Source organism: Sciurus carolinensis, chromosome 2 (genome assembly GCF_902686445.1).
Source record: "Sciurus carolinensis chromosome 2, mSciCar1.2, whole genome shotgun sequence".
NCBI lineage: Eukaryota > Metazoa > Chordata > Mammalia > Rodentia > Sciuridae > Sciurus > Sciurus carolinensis.
In genome coordinates this window covers 175061393-175076607 of record NC_062214.1, presented here as the reverse complement: position 1 = coordinate 175076607, position 15215 = coordinate 175061393, and the positions used below count along the sequence as shown (strand labels likewise).

At 46.4% G+C, this 15215-nt stretch overlaps 1 pseudogene; it reads right to left on the bottom strand.

Annotated features, from left to right (window-relative positions):
• Positions 1 to 10913: 10913 nt before the first annotated feature.
• On the bottom strand, positions 10914 to 12186 carry LOC124977047 (histone-binding protein RBBP4-like; annotated as a pseudogene).
• Between the last annotated feature and the right edge of the window lie 3029 nt (positions 12187 to 15215).

Here is a 15215-nt window from a genome sequence, read left to right as displayed (position 1 = left end):
TCAGGCCTCGAGGTGGGGTTTCGAGGGGCAGGGGTGGGCCGGCCCCAAGCCCCGGCGGCAGGAGGCGTGACTCGTCTCGTGTAGGCGGTGCCGACGCCGTTAGGGGGTGGGGACCGGGACGGCCTCTGCCTGGCCTGCGCGCGGGCCGGCGTGGAGGGACGCGGGAGGACGCGCGGTGTCGGTTTTCACCCGGGCTCTTGCTTGCCTTGCTTGCCTGCCCGACGACCCGAGCCCGTGTGGCACGAGGCTGAGACGCAGCCAGTGTTTGAGTTGGATGATTTCATGTCCTTCGGGGCTCGGAATGTGCGATCGTCACTGCCCAATAAAGTAGGCAGTGAAGCAGCCCCGCCACTGCCCACGACGGTGGGTTTCCGATGGGTGCACTTCTCCTGCCAGCCCTTGGCGAAGTTTCCCGGTGAAGACGCGGGAACAGCTAGAGAAGAAGAGGGAGCCGGGCCGAAGATGCGTTCGGTCCGTCCATGAGGGGGACTTCGCAAAGAGAATTCTTTCGTGAAAAAAAGAATTCAGGCGCATTTTAAGTGCAATCTTTAGGATTACTGACAGGTCAAGGCCGGTCCTGGAACTGCGCTATCCAAAACTAGGCACCACGAAGAGCTGTATCATTAAGTGAGCCGCGCTTTTGCCTAGCTTGCGGGAGGCCCTGGGTTTGATCCCCAGCGCCACAGCAAAAATAAATGAAATTAAATAATGAAATGAGAAAACTCAATTTCAGTCGCACTAGCAGCATTTCAAGAACTCGATAGCCACCTATAGCTAATGCCTACTTTATTGGGCAGTGACGATCGCACATTCCCAGCCTTTCAGGGAGTTGTATTGGACAGCACTGATCTAGACGATGGGGAGTTGTCCTATATTGGTAATCCAAGCTTTTTAAAGCACCACCAGGTTATAGTTAATCTCGGTAGTCCTCTAGACAGGTAATGCTTGTGTATTGCTATGAGTGTACTTATAAACTCTTACCAACAAAAAACAGTTGAATTCCTACAGCACGTAAGGTTTGTTTTAAGGATGCAATGAAAACAATCATCATCAAATTTCAAGATGGCGCCTTTTCGTGCTTTCTCTTATGATGCCTCTACACATTTTTGGTGTGTTACTGGCAGCCTAACCAGGGAGCCTGCATGCATCCCGACTGGCAGGATCAGGCTGCAAAAAAAAAAAAAAAAAAAAAAGAGGCAAACGATGTAAAAAGGAAAAAATGAATTTCATGCAGTTTGATCAAACTGAGGAGAAGCAGGGGGAAATTGAGACACAAGAGCTCCTGAACTTCCTCCTACTGAGAATAAACGCTACCCTCTGGCCTGCATGTAGCCCCAAATCCTGAGACTGACATGTTTCTGATTAGGCCAGCCTAACTCAATCTACATATGTATATCACCTGGCATTTGTTTCTATGAATTGTAAACGCTTCTGTGGAACTACAAGAGAAGCAATCTAGCTGCTTCACCCAAGTTAGATCAAACTGCATAAAATTTATTTTTCCTTTTTATGTCATTCACTTCTTTTTCTTTCTTTTCTCCTCCTCCTCTCTCTCTCTCTCTCTCTCTCTCTCTCTCTCTCTCTCTCTCTCTCTCTCTCTCTCTCTTTCTCTCTCTCTCTTTGGTACCAAGGATTGAATGAACCAGAGCCACTGAGCCACATCCCCGGCCCTTATTTATTTTGAGACAAGATCTCACTAAATTGCTTAGGGCCTCCTAAGTTGCTGAGGCTGGCTTTGACCTTGTAGTCCTCCTGCCTCAGCCTCTGGAACTGCTGGGATCAAGCCACCACACCTACCTCATTCACTTATTTCTTACGAAGGTGGGTAGGCAGCTGAATCCCACCACCCAAGATCCAGGCAGATTCCCTGGCATGGCTGCTGGTAACTTAGGTGCTATTTATCCCCAGTTTATGAGGGAATTGAAGTTTTATGCACATGATAACACAGCTATTAAGCTTGAACCCTTAACTGTGAAGCCATTTGCCTCTTTTTGAAGCAGACTGAAAGGTCTTTGCCCTCAAATAACTTAAAACAAGACATGCTCTATAAGCAATATGAGAGAGAATATGATGAGAGCTAGAAGATTCTGAACAAAACAATAAAGGGAGAAAAAACTCTTCGACTTGATTTCTTGCTTGTTGTTGGAAGAGACCAGCAGGTAAAGCTTTAAGGACAGATAAAAATTTGCTATAATGGAAGTGGATGGGGCATAATGCACACAGGCAAAAAGGAATAAATGAAACCAGCAAACGGCATTAAGGCAGCCTCCTTGTAGTCTTCCAAAGGGGCAAATAAGGCAGACTATCTGATTCTCCCTGCATATGAGCAGGCGGTCATGTTGTATCAACAATTTGAATTTCAAAGACCATTCTGGCAATGGAATCCAGTAAATCATACCTACTTACTGACAGGCATAACCTTTTTGGTTATTTTACTATATGATTCTGTGTAACTATATAGAATAAGCAGTTCATGAGCATGGATAATGAATATTTTCATATACGTGAATTGCTGTAAAATTGTTTTTCTTTCTTTGTTCATTTACCAAAGTTTGGTAAGTCAGCATCTCTATTGATCGTATCCTGGTGACACAGATTCTGTAGTCTTCGTTCTCTCATTTTGGTTAGGCAAAGGTACCTGTGAGGGAGAGCGAATTTTGAGGCACCATTGCTTATAGGGCTTTATCCAATCCCAGACTCACCACTGCCAATTGTGGCTCAAGACTGATTTGCCTCCACCACTGCCAGCAGAGGGAGACATGCGCCCTCAAATGCTGCACTTAGGGATTTGCCAACAGTCCATTCTCCTTTCTCCTGTGAAAGAGCTAGGTCACAAACTGCGGATCCACCCAACCTCCTTCATTCCGTTGTTACCTGCCCTATTGGTGTGAGGACTTGAGGTTTTAATCCTGCATAAGATACTGTGAAGAGTTAATCTTGTGTTGAGTTCCATTTGAAGATATTTCAGAGTATACGTACTATATGATGTGCAACAAAATATTTATAGATAATTGATCAGTAATTATTTTGACTGGAAACAATAGTGTGTGCTATAATCCCAGCTACTTAGGAGGCTGTACAGGAGGATTACTTGAGCCCAGGAGTTCAAGGCCAGCCTGGGCAACACAGCAAAGCTCAAAAATAAGAAGTTTTTAAAAATAATTATTTTTATATTTAAGATCAAATTTAAAATTTAAGTTGTTTTAAAGTTATTTAAAAGTAATTATAATAGTATAATGGAAAGAAAAAACTATTCAAAAGATCTAGTTTGAGATCCCAGCTCCTATTAGTATCATTTTGTAAAAGAAGGGGCATTTTGACATTCTTCTGATACAGGCAGGAAGATAGCACATAATTCAAAAGTTGAACAATTTCAGCTTTATAAAAACTCATTGCATTATTTGTATTTTTCCAGTTTTGCCGAAGACCAGGGAACACACCACAGACTGGCACCTGTTCTTGGGCCAGTATTTGGGAACCGTGATTTCATTTTTTTGAACCTCATCTGACCATCTGTAAAATAGTTGTCCTCTCATTCAAATCAGCAGCTGGCATTATTGTCCTGACCCCTTCGTAGAGCCTTTAAAGAGGGCTCAGTGGTGCTATCAGTGTGTGTGTACTCTAGGGTCCCAGAGTCATGGGTTAGTGAAAGAGAAGGTCAGGGACTCCAAACTGGGTACAGAGAGGGATCCACAGTCTCCTACTGGTGGAGGCAGAGGTTGGTGATAGGTAACAGGAGGCCTTACCTGTTTTACCTTAGTAGTCAGGTGGCAGGTTCCCACCATCAGGGTTGGTTCTTGGCTCATGCCTTAGGGGAGTACCTGGAAAAGCAGGAACACGAAAAACCCAATGTTGAGGTTACAGTCAGCATGTTAATACATAGGCGCAGGTTTGATTCCTGGGGCAATGGAAACTCCTTCCAAATCGCTCACTTTCTCCCTTACTGATACTGAAATTCCTTTAAGTATAAGTGCTTGACACCCAAATACTCTGGAACCCAAGAAAAATTCATAACAGCAAGGAACACAGTGCTTACTAGGACAGACACTGTCCTAAGTGACCTGCCTAGATGTACTCACTTAACCCTCCCACCGTCCTAGGAGACAGGTGTAGTAACATTATTCTCCTTTGACAGAGGAGAAAACCAAGGTACACAGGCCATGTCACTTGCCAAGGTCACCAGTGGTAGTTGAGGGAGCCAGGATTTGAATTCCAGACGAATGTGTTAGAGTGGAAATGAGTAATACCACACCCTTTCCTGCTGTGCCGAGGCCAGGGAGAACCAGAAGCACTAGGGACAGGCGCCTGCGTGGGAAGAAGCCAGAGATGGAGGCGGGCACTCGAAAGGCAGACTTCCCAGGAGATGCCTGGGCTGGTCTTTCTCTCACTTGGCACATAGTAGGGGTGTTGCTGTGGGGGGGTGTGTGCTGATTTCAGCCCCCACATCTTCCCAGACGCTCAGAAGCTGCCTTGTGCCTCATATCCCCTCTACCTGGAATCTTTTTAGTGGAAAAGATTTTAAAGTATCTTCTGTCTGGCTGAGTACGAAGCCTTTGATTTCAGCCTACAGCTTGTTTTTCTCTCTGGGTGATCCAGAAATCCACTCTTTGGCCCCTTTATGTGGATCCATTTGGCTTCTGGCTTGTAGATCCTTGGCCTCATAGCTGGCCCCGCAGGCGTCCCTCCCTTTTGTAAACAACCTTTGGATCCCAGTTGAGTTTATCAGCATGGGGTTCACAAAAGGAAGGGGACACGGCCACCCCACAGAAAACCTGATGGACTTGGAGTTCTTTAGTGGAAATTTACACTCCAGTATCAGGAAGTTGACTGTGAAGCCCAAGATGAGGAGTGGCTGCCACACAGAAATTAATTATTCACAATATTGAGTGCTTTGGGTCTCATGGCTTCATCTAGAGGGTTTGCTCTGTGTTTTCTTGAGTACAGGACCTTTTTGTCTCCCACTGTAGTCTGAGCTCCTTAAGGGACGGGTTTGTATCTTATGGTTTTCTCCCACAAAGCAAATTCCACATACTAGGTGTCCAACCAATCTGCTGTCAATAGGACCCAAACTTCCCAAAAAGTGGCCTCACACATCACTGATGGTGCCAGAGAGTGAGACATCACTGAGCAGGGTAGTGAGCGGCTTCCACAGCCCCTGGGGCAAGAGCAGACTGGGGCGCTCCTGTTCTTTTGTGAATTCCCTGACATGCTCTGCTCTCTGCCACCTCAAGGCCTTTTGCACATGAGACCAGTGTCATAAGGGATGAGGGGGAGGTAGCCCCTGACTCACCTGGGGCTTCTCCACAGTGGTCATTCTGACAAAGATATTCCAGAACCTTCTACCCCTCTAAGTCATTGGTGGGTCTTTTCCATTCTGGGTATTTATTCAAGAATGCCCTTGAATCTTTCTCCCTAACACTGGATTTGGCTCATGACTGACACATTGGAATTCCATGAAGTATCTTATAAAACCTGGTAATCAGTAGAGATGACAAACAAATACAGTGTTTGCACTTTGCAGAGAGACGTGCCCTAAGAACACCAGTGTCCCTCTTCCTCTTCCTGAGGAGTCAGGGCCCAGCCTTTGGACAAGCTTCAGACAAGGCAGTGGCCAGCTGGGCTTGCTTAAGTCAGCATCGCAATAGGGTGGGTAGACAGGAACCAGAGATTGGATTGAAACCTCACCCATCAAGACACCCTGGTTGGCCAGGCACAGGGATGCAAACCTGTAACCTCAGCACCTCTGGAGACAGACAGGAGGCCAGGCTCAGTAACTTAGTGAGGCCCTGTTTCAAAATAGAAACTAAGAAGGGCTGGGGTTGCAGCTCAGTAGTAGAGTGCCCCTAGTTTCAACCAAAACAAAACAAAAAACTACCTGGTTGATTTTATCTCGATTCTGTTTTCTCTTTAGCTGATTACCTGATCCCAGAGTCCATGACCTCCAAGTTAAATCTCAAACAGGAGACTGCAATGCAAGCAATCAACTTCCAAAGACTTAAATATGATATTCTGAACGAGTGGACACGGTTTTGTTTTTTCACATCTAGAAGGTGTCCTTTTGAAAATTTGAATGAGACCCTGTAGCCTTTCAAATTTGAAGTGCAATTTAAATTTAAGTTCTCCTTTTCTTAATGTTAAAGAAGGTGTGAGACAATCCTTATTCATTCTCCATTGCTTTATCATGTTTTCAGCCTATTTTAAGGACAATGATGTCAAGACCCATAGTAGAGTGGATTCTTTATGAGACAGCTCATTTATTTGTCTAAAATGTCTTAGAAATCATGTGCAAACAAAGAAATTATTAAGAGCATCTTCTTCAGGTATGAAAACGTGTGGTTTGCTCATTCAAAACTTGGGCCTTTGAGATGGTGAGTGTCCTTTAAGAATCAAAGGTCTACTTTCATCTGGTAAAGTCTTGCCCCAGCTGCAGCCTCGGGAGCCTTTGTTGAACTGACAGCCTTCCATGGCGACGGAAGTAAGGCGCTTTGGGTCTCCTGCTTTGTGGACCCGGCTAACAGGATACCCCACAGGGTAAACCCAAGAAAATTCGTTTCCACATCTCGTGTTCATAGTTTAATGAAATTCTCCCTGCAGCCATTTCTGACAGGCGTGAGGATTTTCTCCAGTGCCAGCACACTGCAGCGGCAGCGATGGTGTCTCCAGGTGCAGGTGTTCTTGGTTGTCCTTTACCTGTTGTCTCCTCATGTCACATACAGCCAAGAAAGCAGATGACAGGTTCATCTCTATTACATGGGGAATTACCCAGTGGTTGCCTAGCAACTCTCACGGGCAATCGACAGGGTCTCCGTTGTGGAATGTAGAGTGGTTGGTTTTCCTTTCAAGAATAACTATTTGCATATTTCTTTGGGGCTTCTGGGGAAGTAGGTATGTTTTCCTGGATCTGAGGCGATTAAAATGCTCTTTTGTAATGCTTTTCCTCCGGTTTTCATCCTCTCGGAGTTCATTATGGTAACAAATTACAATGATCTGATCAGATCATTAATACAGCAATTGCTCCAATTAAATTAATTCAGTGAGCATCTTACCATCCCAGACGTTACAAGGAATTGAAAGTATGAACAAGCGGGCCCTGTCTCAGCAAACGTAAAATTGACTGTGGACGATTCTGTCTTTAATAACCGAGGAGAAATTATTTGTTGTTTATGTGTATGTGAAATAAAAGTACTTTTATTTAGAAGAATTCCTTTGTGTTTGATCAAAGGTTCGATTCCTGCCTTTATAGCTTACAGCGGCAATCAGTTCAAAACGCTGTAATCAATTTAAAATCACTTTTAAGATGTAGCTCCTATCAGAACCTAAATAATTAGCAGCTCTTAAATGCTCTCGCTGGAACGCGGCACTGCCCTGCGATGGAGTCCGCGGGAAGGGGCTGCTGGAGCCGGTACCGTGGTCTTTCTGCATAATGGCTGCGCGGCTTTCACAACCTCCCACCCCTGTCATACACATTCCAGTTTAAAAGGAGCCTTTCTTTGTCTACTTTGCAGCAATGTGACTGTCTCTCTCCACTTACAGGACCTTGGCATGTTGCAAATCTTGCATTAGGGAATCCTTTGATCACTTGAGCTGACTTCTTTCCCACTGGGGAGACAGTGGCTAGACAGAGTCCAGGGTTTGACCAGACCCTTTCCCATGAGTTGACCTGTCTGGTGAATTGGTTTGGCATGTCTCTCATCCTCAGGGCAGGGTGCGAGGTGACTGTTCCCTGACACCTTAGTGCACAATCCCCAGATACTTCTCCCACCTGGACGACACTGGGACTTGGCAAAGGAAGCGAGGCTCCTGTGGCTAGCTGCACCACAGGCCAGAACTGTCCACCATCCTTAGCCAGCACACTTTGGTTTCTCTGCTTGTCTCCCAACCCCTGTGCAGGACTTGCTGCTGGATCATTTATCTGTCATCCAGTACCTTTAGATCCTTTGGGGACTCGCTCAGACCTAGACCTCTTGTCTTCACACAGAGCCTCTGACTTTTGTTCCCCAACCCATGCCAGACATAAGGAGGGGGTCGAAGAGTAGGTCGTGTAGGAGACTGGACGTTGGAGATGTCCCTCACGCTTCTCACTTCATCCTCGAGCAACGGCTACAGAGCTCCTCACAGCTCTTCCACAGAGGAGGCTCAAGAGGGTCAGCACGATTGCTCCCACATCGAGGCTGTTCTCCACCTGGGATCCACCAGCTGACAAGTACTACGCACTCCCTGGGGGTGAAGAGAATGCCGTGAGGCAGGCGGCCTCTACCCCTTGAGAAGTTCTAGATCAGTTTTATAAATGCTGTAATAAAAATGTGGGAACACACACTGACGATCACTCGGTTTAGGTAAAGGATGAGGTCACAGAAAGAAATGTATAGAGAGCCATTTGATCTAGGTCTGGTCGGCTGGTCTACAAGGGAGGCCTTTCTGCCCACCTGGAGCCAGACACAGTGGCGCACGTCTGCAATCCCAGCAACTCAGGAGGCTGAGGTAGGAGGGTTGCAAGCTCAAGGCCAGCCTTAGTGAGGCCCTAAGAAACTTAGTAAGACCCAGTCTCAAAATTAAATAAATAAATAAAACTGCTGGGGTGTGGCTCAGTGGTAAAAGCCCTTCTGGGTTCAATCCGTAGTACAAAAAAAAAAAAAATAATAATAATAATAAATTAATTAATTGATTAACATGGATCTGGAACAGAGAATCTGCTGCCCTGTGATGTCAGGAAACCCTCACTGATCTAATCTATATCCTTCATGCCAACTTCAGTTGAAACAGCAAAACTCTTTGCTAATTTCCTAGTCACTCAGAAGCCTTTAACAGGTCAGATCTGGTTCACTAGCCTAACATGGAAAAAAACTATCTCCCCCCACTCCTGCCACCCATCCCAAATCCCTGCAGTTGGGCTTGTCCAGCTGCTGCCCTCAGAATAGATTTTGAGCCCCCTACTAGGGGCCTCCCTAAGAAGGGTGTGGGGCAGGACAGTCAGCTAGTTGGAACTGTACTCGGAAGGAGGCTGTCTTGTAAGAGTATGTGTGTGTATGTGTGGGTTCTGGGGATCAAACCAGGGCCATGTGCATGCCAAGCACGCACTCTACCACCAGGCTACACCTGTAAGTATTTTTCATGATATCTTTACTAAAGACAGAATTTTTTTAAAGTAGAAAAGCAATTTATTCCATTATAAGCTCTTACATAGGCATGTAGAATAACAGGATTGTTGGTGAAACAGTTCACCCCAAATGCAGATGGTATCAAACTTGTGGTCAAGGACCAACTCCTAAAACAAAAAAAGCAACTCTTATCAAGCATTGATTTAATTTTAAAAACATACAAGCTATCAGTTCATTCTTCTCAACTCAATAGTACACCCGTGGTACAACTGTCAGGGAAAAAACAAGACATCTTTACAACTCGGTGGTCCCAAGTTAAAAAAAAATAAAAATAAGAACAAAAACAAAATCCGTTTCATAAAAAGGAAAGGAAAAATATGAAAATAGGTCAAGAAATACACTAACAACCTAAAATATACTCAGGAAGGAGGAACATGTGGTTTTACTGAACTGTAGAAATCAAGAGGAGACTGATCTATATAGGAAAATATGCATCCTGGAAATTCAGGTGTGAATACTTTAGAGTAGAAATCTACATGACTTGAATCTCCTCCGACTGCTGAATAAAAATGACATCTTGCTGTATTTATACTTCACAGCTCAGACACCTACCTCACTTGACTCTATTCATTACTTGCTTTAGCTTTTCCTTAAATGAATCTGAAAAACTTGGGGAGATAGCCTAAGAAGAAAAATAACCACACATAATATTCCCCTTTCTGTAGCTACTTTAGATCCAGGTTGGTTACTGAAAAATTCCTGAAGAAAATTTAAATAAGTCTAAATTTAAATAAGTCTAAATAAATTGCTTTTCTACTTTAAAAAAATTCTGTCTTTAGTAAAGATATCATGAAAAATACTTACAGGTGTAGCCTGGTGGTAGAGTGCGTGCTTGGCATGCACATGGCCCTGGTTTGATCCCCAGAACCCACACATACACACACATACTCTTACAAGACAGCCTCCTTCCGAGTACAGTTCCAACTAGCTGACTGTCCTGCCCCACACCCTTCTTAGGGAGGCCCCTAGTAGGGGGCTCAAAATCTATTCTGAGGGCAGCAGCTGGACAAGCCCAACTGCAGGGATTTGGGATGGGTGGCAGGAGTGGGGGGAGATAGTTTTTTTCCATGTTAGGCTAGTGAACCAGATCTGACCTGTTAAAGGCTTCTGAGTGACTAGGAAATTAGCAAAGAGTTTTGCTGTTTCAACTGAAGTTGGCATGAAGGATATAGATTAGATCAGTGAGGGTTTCCTGACATCACAGGGCAGCAGATTCTCTGTTCCAGATCCATGTTAATCAATTAATTAATTTATTATTATTATTATTTTTTTTTTTTTTTGTACTACGGATTGAACCCAGAAGGGCTTTTACCACTGAGCCACACCCCAGCAGTTTTATTTATTTATTTAATTTTGAGACTGGGTCTTACTAAGTTTCTTAGGGCCTCACTAAGGCTGGCCTTGAGCTTGCAACCCTCCTACCTCAGCCTCCTGAGTTGCTGGGATTGCAGACGTGCGCCACTGTGTCTGGCTCCAGGTGGGCAGAAAGGCCTCCCTTGTAGACCAGCCGACCAGACCTAGATCAAATGGCTCTCTATACATTTCTTTCTGTGACCTCATCCTTTACCTAAACTTTGCTGAATAAAGTACCCCAGTTAATATTTAGAAAACACCCACTGTTTGGGCTAATAGCAATGGTTGGTGGTAGTTCTAATAGAGGGATAGCGGGACCAAGTCTGTGTCTCAGAACCAGTGTTAAATCAATGTCAAGGTTGAGAAGGAAAAAAGGGAATCTAAAATCACAAGTGCACACATCTAGGATCCTTGTCCTTCAGGATCCACACTTCCTTCAGGATCTTCATCATCGTAGATGCTCCCCGCCATCGTATCAGAAGACAATACCTGCCACCCTTGCATGACACTGTCTTCTGATACAGAACGAAGCACCCAAGGTTCATTGGGATTCCAGGAGAAATCAGGCATCTTGGCAGTGTGACCACCATGAATAAACAATAACTCTGGTGGGCCATCTTCTGCATCTTCTGGGGATTGTTCTCCAACTTTATTTAAATCCCAGACATTCAGTCTGTGATCAGTACCACTAGAGGCAAAAACAGTCTCATTGGGACCTGGTGACCACTGAGCCTGGAATGCTTCATCCTTCCGTGATTCAGAGGAACGCAACGAAGTCTCAGATCCCTCAGATCCCACAGGGTGACAGTCTACTCAGCTGATCCTGTGGCAAGTATGAACTCACTCGAAGGGTCGAAAGTGAGGCAGTTCACTTCAGCAGTGTGAGCACCTACTGTGTGGCTTGGTTTGCAAGTATTGTTAGGATGAACATCCCAAATCACAAGTTCCCAAACAGGGACTCATGGAGCAGATGCCAGGAAACATCTTCTACTGCTGCCGTCCACCCTGTAAAGATGGTCTTCGCATCGACCTCTTTTCCTTCCTTTGGGGGTGGCGCTGATAGCCCATAGGCAGATGGTATGGTCATCTGAAGCACTAAGTAAGTGCCCACTGAGATTTGGGTTGGAAAAAAGCCCATGCTCCTCCTTCTGAGGTCCGCAGAGACACAAGTCTACGCTGCACTCTACAGAAGGGTCTGGATTAGACGGATGTTTCCTAAAGTCGAAAACAAGAACATCACTGGGTGAAGCCTTTGATGAAATGGTGCAAGGGTTCTGGGGCATATAATGGTCCCTGTTTACTTCCCCTTCTTGGCCGATCTTGATTCCTATTTCAATTTTCCCACTAACTGAGCCAAAACCTCCAAATTCTCCTTTCTCACTGTTGTGGTGTGATACGTCAAACTGCGCATCACCATTAGGGAGCCGTACACTGGCTGTCACAAGGTCCTGCTCATCTGCTGTGTGCACCCCCGGACAAGTCGATGAATGCTGAAATCTTTTCCTTCTGGTCTCGTTATATCTGGAAGCCACTGTGCTGTTAGGCTGGGCCACTCCAGAGCATGGGTCATCACCAAATCATAAAGAAAAGGGAAGGTCTCTTTCCGTGTCTTGTCCTCCTTGTGGATCACACATTCTTCCACTGTGGCGTCAAAGGTCGCTTCCTGGTCGGCCATGGTAGCAGTCAATCCCACGATCGGGCATTGCGGGAGGGGTGGGGAGCCCACGAGACAACACAGGATTTTAAAGTTGAATGACATTTAGAAGAATAAAGTACAAGCCAGCCGTGGTAGCACACACGTCTGTAATCCCAGCGGCTGAGGAGGCCAAGGCAGGAGGATCATGAGTTCAAAGCCAGCCTCAGCAACTTAGAGAGGCCCTAAGCAACTCAGCAAGACCCTGTCTCTAAATTAAATATAGAAAAGGGCTGGGGATGTGGTTCAGTGGTTAATACCCCTGGGGTTCAATTCCCGGTACCAAAAAAAAGGAATAAAGGACAGCGTCTCCCAGGGTCACACTATCTGACTTCACCAGCCTGTAGCACTGGGTTTATATCCAGATCTGGATTTTATTAGCTCTGAGCCCCCAACCAAGGTCTGCGGATGTTTCTACTCCTCCCCGCACCTTCTCCCCTCCCCACCTTTAACAGAAGTTCCCTCCCTAAGAACATTGTTCTTATAGTGTCACTCTTGTCACCCTCCTGGGACCGACCCTGCTGGGAACCTGTCCCCAGGTGGGGTGGGGAGAGGGGACCCTCTCGCTGACTGGCTGTGGTGGTCACTTGTGTCCTAAAACAACACCACTTTTGCTTCTGGTGACTCCAGGTCTTCGGGAGCACGCCTCCTTTTGTCTGTCACCCAGCCTCTTTCGGAACACCGGGGGTAGAAGTGAGTGGCTAGAGCCAGCATGGAGGGAGGCAGGCCATTAGCTCGTACCTTATCTTTCTTCCCAGAAGCCCTGCACCCAAACAACCCACTCTGAATGATTAAGTAAGTAAGTAAATAAATAATTAAAACCCATCCTCCTCTCCCAAGAAAATGTAGCAAAAGCGAGTCCTTTGGTACCAATAGTTACTAATATTTGAGGGGTTGGTGGTGTTCTGTAAACTCATGCAACCCAGGGGCATGGGGGATCCCCCTTATAACTTGGAAATGAGGTCAAGACTACGCACCCCACCCTTAAAGTCGCCTCTTGTTCCCATAATGAACCTCAGGCCTGAAGGCTCCCTCTGCGGGCAATGGCGAGGTGGCCATCTGAGGAGAGATTAGCAAGGGTGGGCTCCAGCACTTAAGCTGCTTTGTAAAGTCCTTGTGCTGTAAGAATCTGCTCTGTAGGTTCTAAAAAACACCTGCCCGGACTCCCAGGGTGGTGGTGGTGGGGACAACACAGACCAAACTATTTAGTTCCAGATGACTCAAAAGACAAAGAGGGAGATGGGATTGCCCCAAGAGTTAAACACCACAACTTGATGTTCAGAAAACTAAAACATCAACAACATAAGGGGTAGATCTCGGGGCAGCAGTGTCAGGACGGTCCCCACTCTGTAGATGACAAGCTGGGAACTCTGTGTCAGCCAGCTTTCCATCACTGTGACAAACAGCTGAGCCGAGGAAAGGTTTATTTTGGCTCAGGTTTATTTTACTTGGCCCCGTTGCTTTGGGCCTGGGGTGGCACAGTACCTGCAGGCAGGAGCCTGCGGCACAGGAGGCCCTTTTGCCTCGAGATGGCCAGGAAGTAGAAAGAAGGAGGGACCAGGATCCCAATGTCCCCTTCAGGGGCATGCTCCCAGTGACTTAACTTTCCCCCACTGGGCCTCACCTTCCAGAGGGTACACCACCTCCCAGGTGGCCTGGGACGAAGCCTCGACACATGGGTCTTCGGGAACATTCAAGATCTGAACTAGCACCCCAAGAAAGTCCCTTTACTTTTTCAAACTATTTCTGCTTTCTAATATGGAGCGATGGTCATGTCTGCCCTCCTTTCCAGAGTTATGCAAATGGATGGGATGATGTCGGCAAAAGCACTTTGCAAACTATGCAGTGTTTGCAGGCAGGATGGGAGAAGCGACGGCAGCTCAGTCACATCCCCGTGGCTCTCTCTAGGTTGATGGAGTCTTCCCCAGGTGGCTTGGTGCCCGCCTATCATGCCACCTCGTATCTCCAGCACAAAGGCAGGTGGAGGGCCGACAGAACCCTTCCCGAGGTTCTGCCTCGTCTCAGGGACAGTGGAGACAATCCACTGTGTCTGATCAGGCCAGACGCAGAGGGAATGGGAATATCTGCCATAAATATGCGTGCTCCTTCCCTGACGTGGAGCTTCCAAACCCCTTCTACAGTCAGAGTGTGACTCTCCCCAAACCACTCTTCCTCTCAGAACCGTTACTGTCACACCAAGAGCAGTGGCAACGCAGCGTGTCTTAAAAAGAATATGTCACTCTTCCTCCTGGGACTTTTTTTTCTAAGCTGCAAACACTTTTTCTTCAAGTTTTGATGCTGGCGCTTTTTTAATCTTACTGGAAGGATCCTGCAAGTTCAAGAAGTGACAAACCCCAGGACCAGCAATCTAGACAGGCAGAGCCCTGTCTGTGCCAAACCCACTCGCTGCTGGGCATGGTGGCGCACGCCTGTAATCCCAGTGACGCGGGAGGCTGAAGCAGGAGGATCCCAAGTTCGAAGCCAGCCTGGGCAACTTAGCAAGGCCCTCACAAAATAAGAATGTTTTAAAAAGCGCTGAGGATGTTGTTCCATGACAGAGCACCCTGGGTTCCAGCTACAAATCCCCAGTACAACCACCAAAACAAAACAAAACAAAACAAAAAACAGAAAGCCCACTCACCGTTGGCACAAACATTTATTATCATACCTATCTTTGGAAGGCCAGCCTGTGTCACTAAATGACTTTGGCACTGAAAATTGTTTTGTGGTATAACTGGCCCTCAACAAAGAACCAACCCAACCCCAACCCAGCAGTCAGGCATGTCCAAGTCTAAGCATCTCACCTGCCTCCCAAACCTCTGGCCAGCTTCCTGGGTGGGGAAGGGGTGTGTGGTGCGCTCTGCGTCAGATGGGGGGTAGTTACAATAGTGGATGGATCCGTGCCTCCCCGCCCCCCACCCCCGCCCAGCATTGGTCTTAGGTTGATTTGGTTAAAAAGGTTCTGTTGATGTGGGATTTGGTCCCATTGTCTGCCATTGTGCACTTGGAAC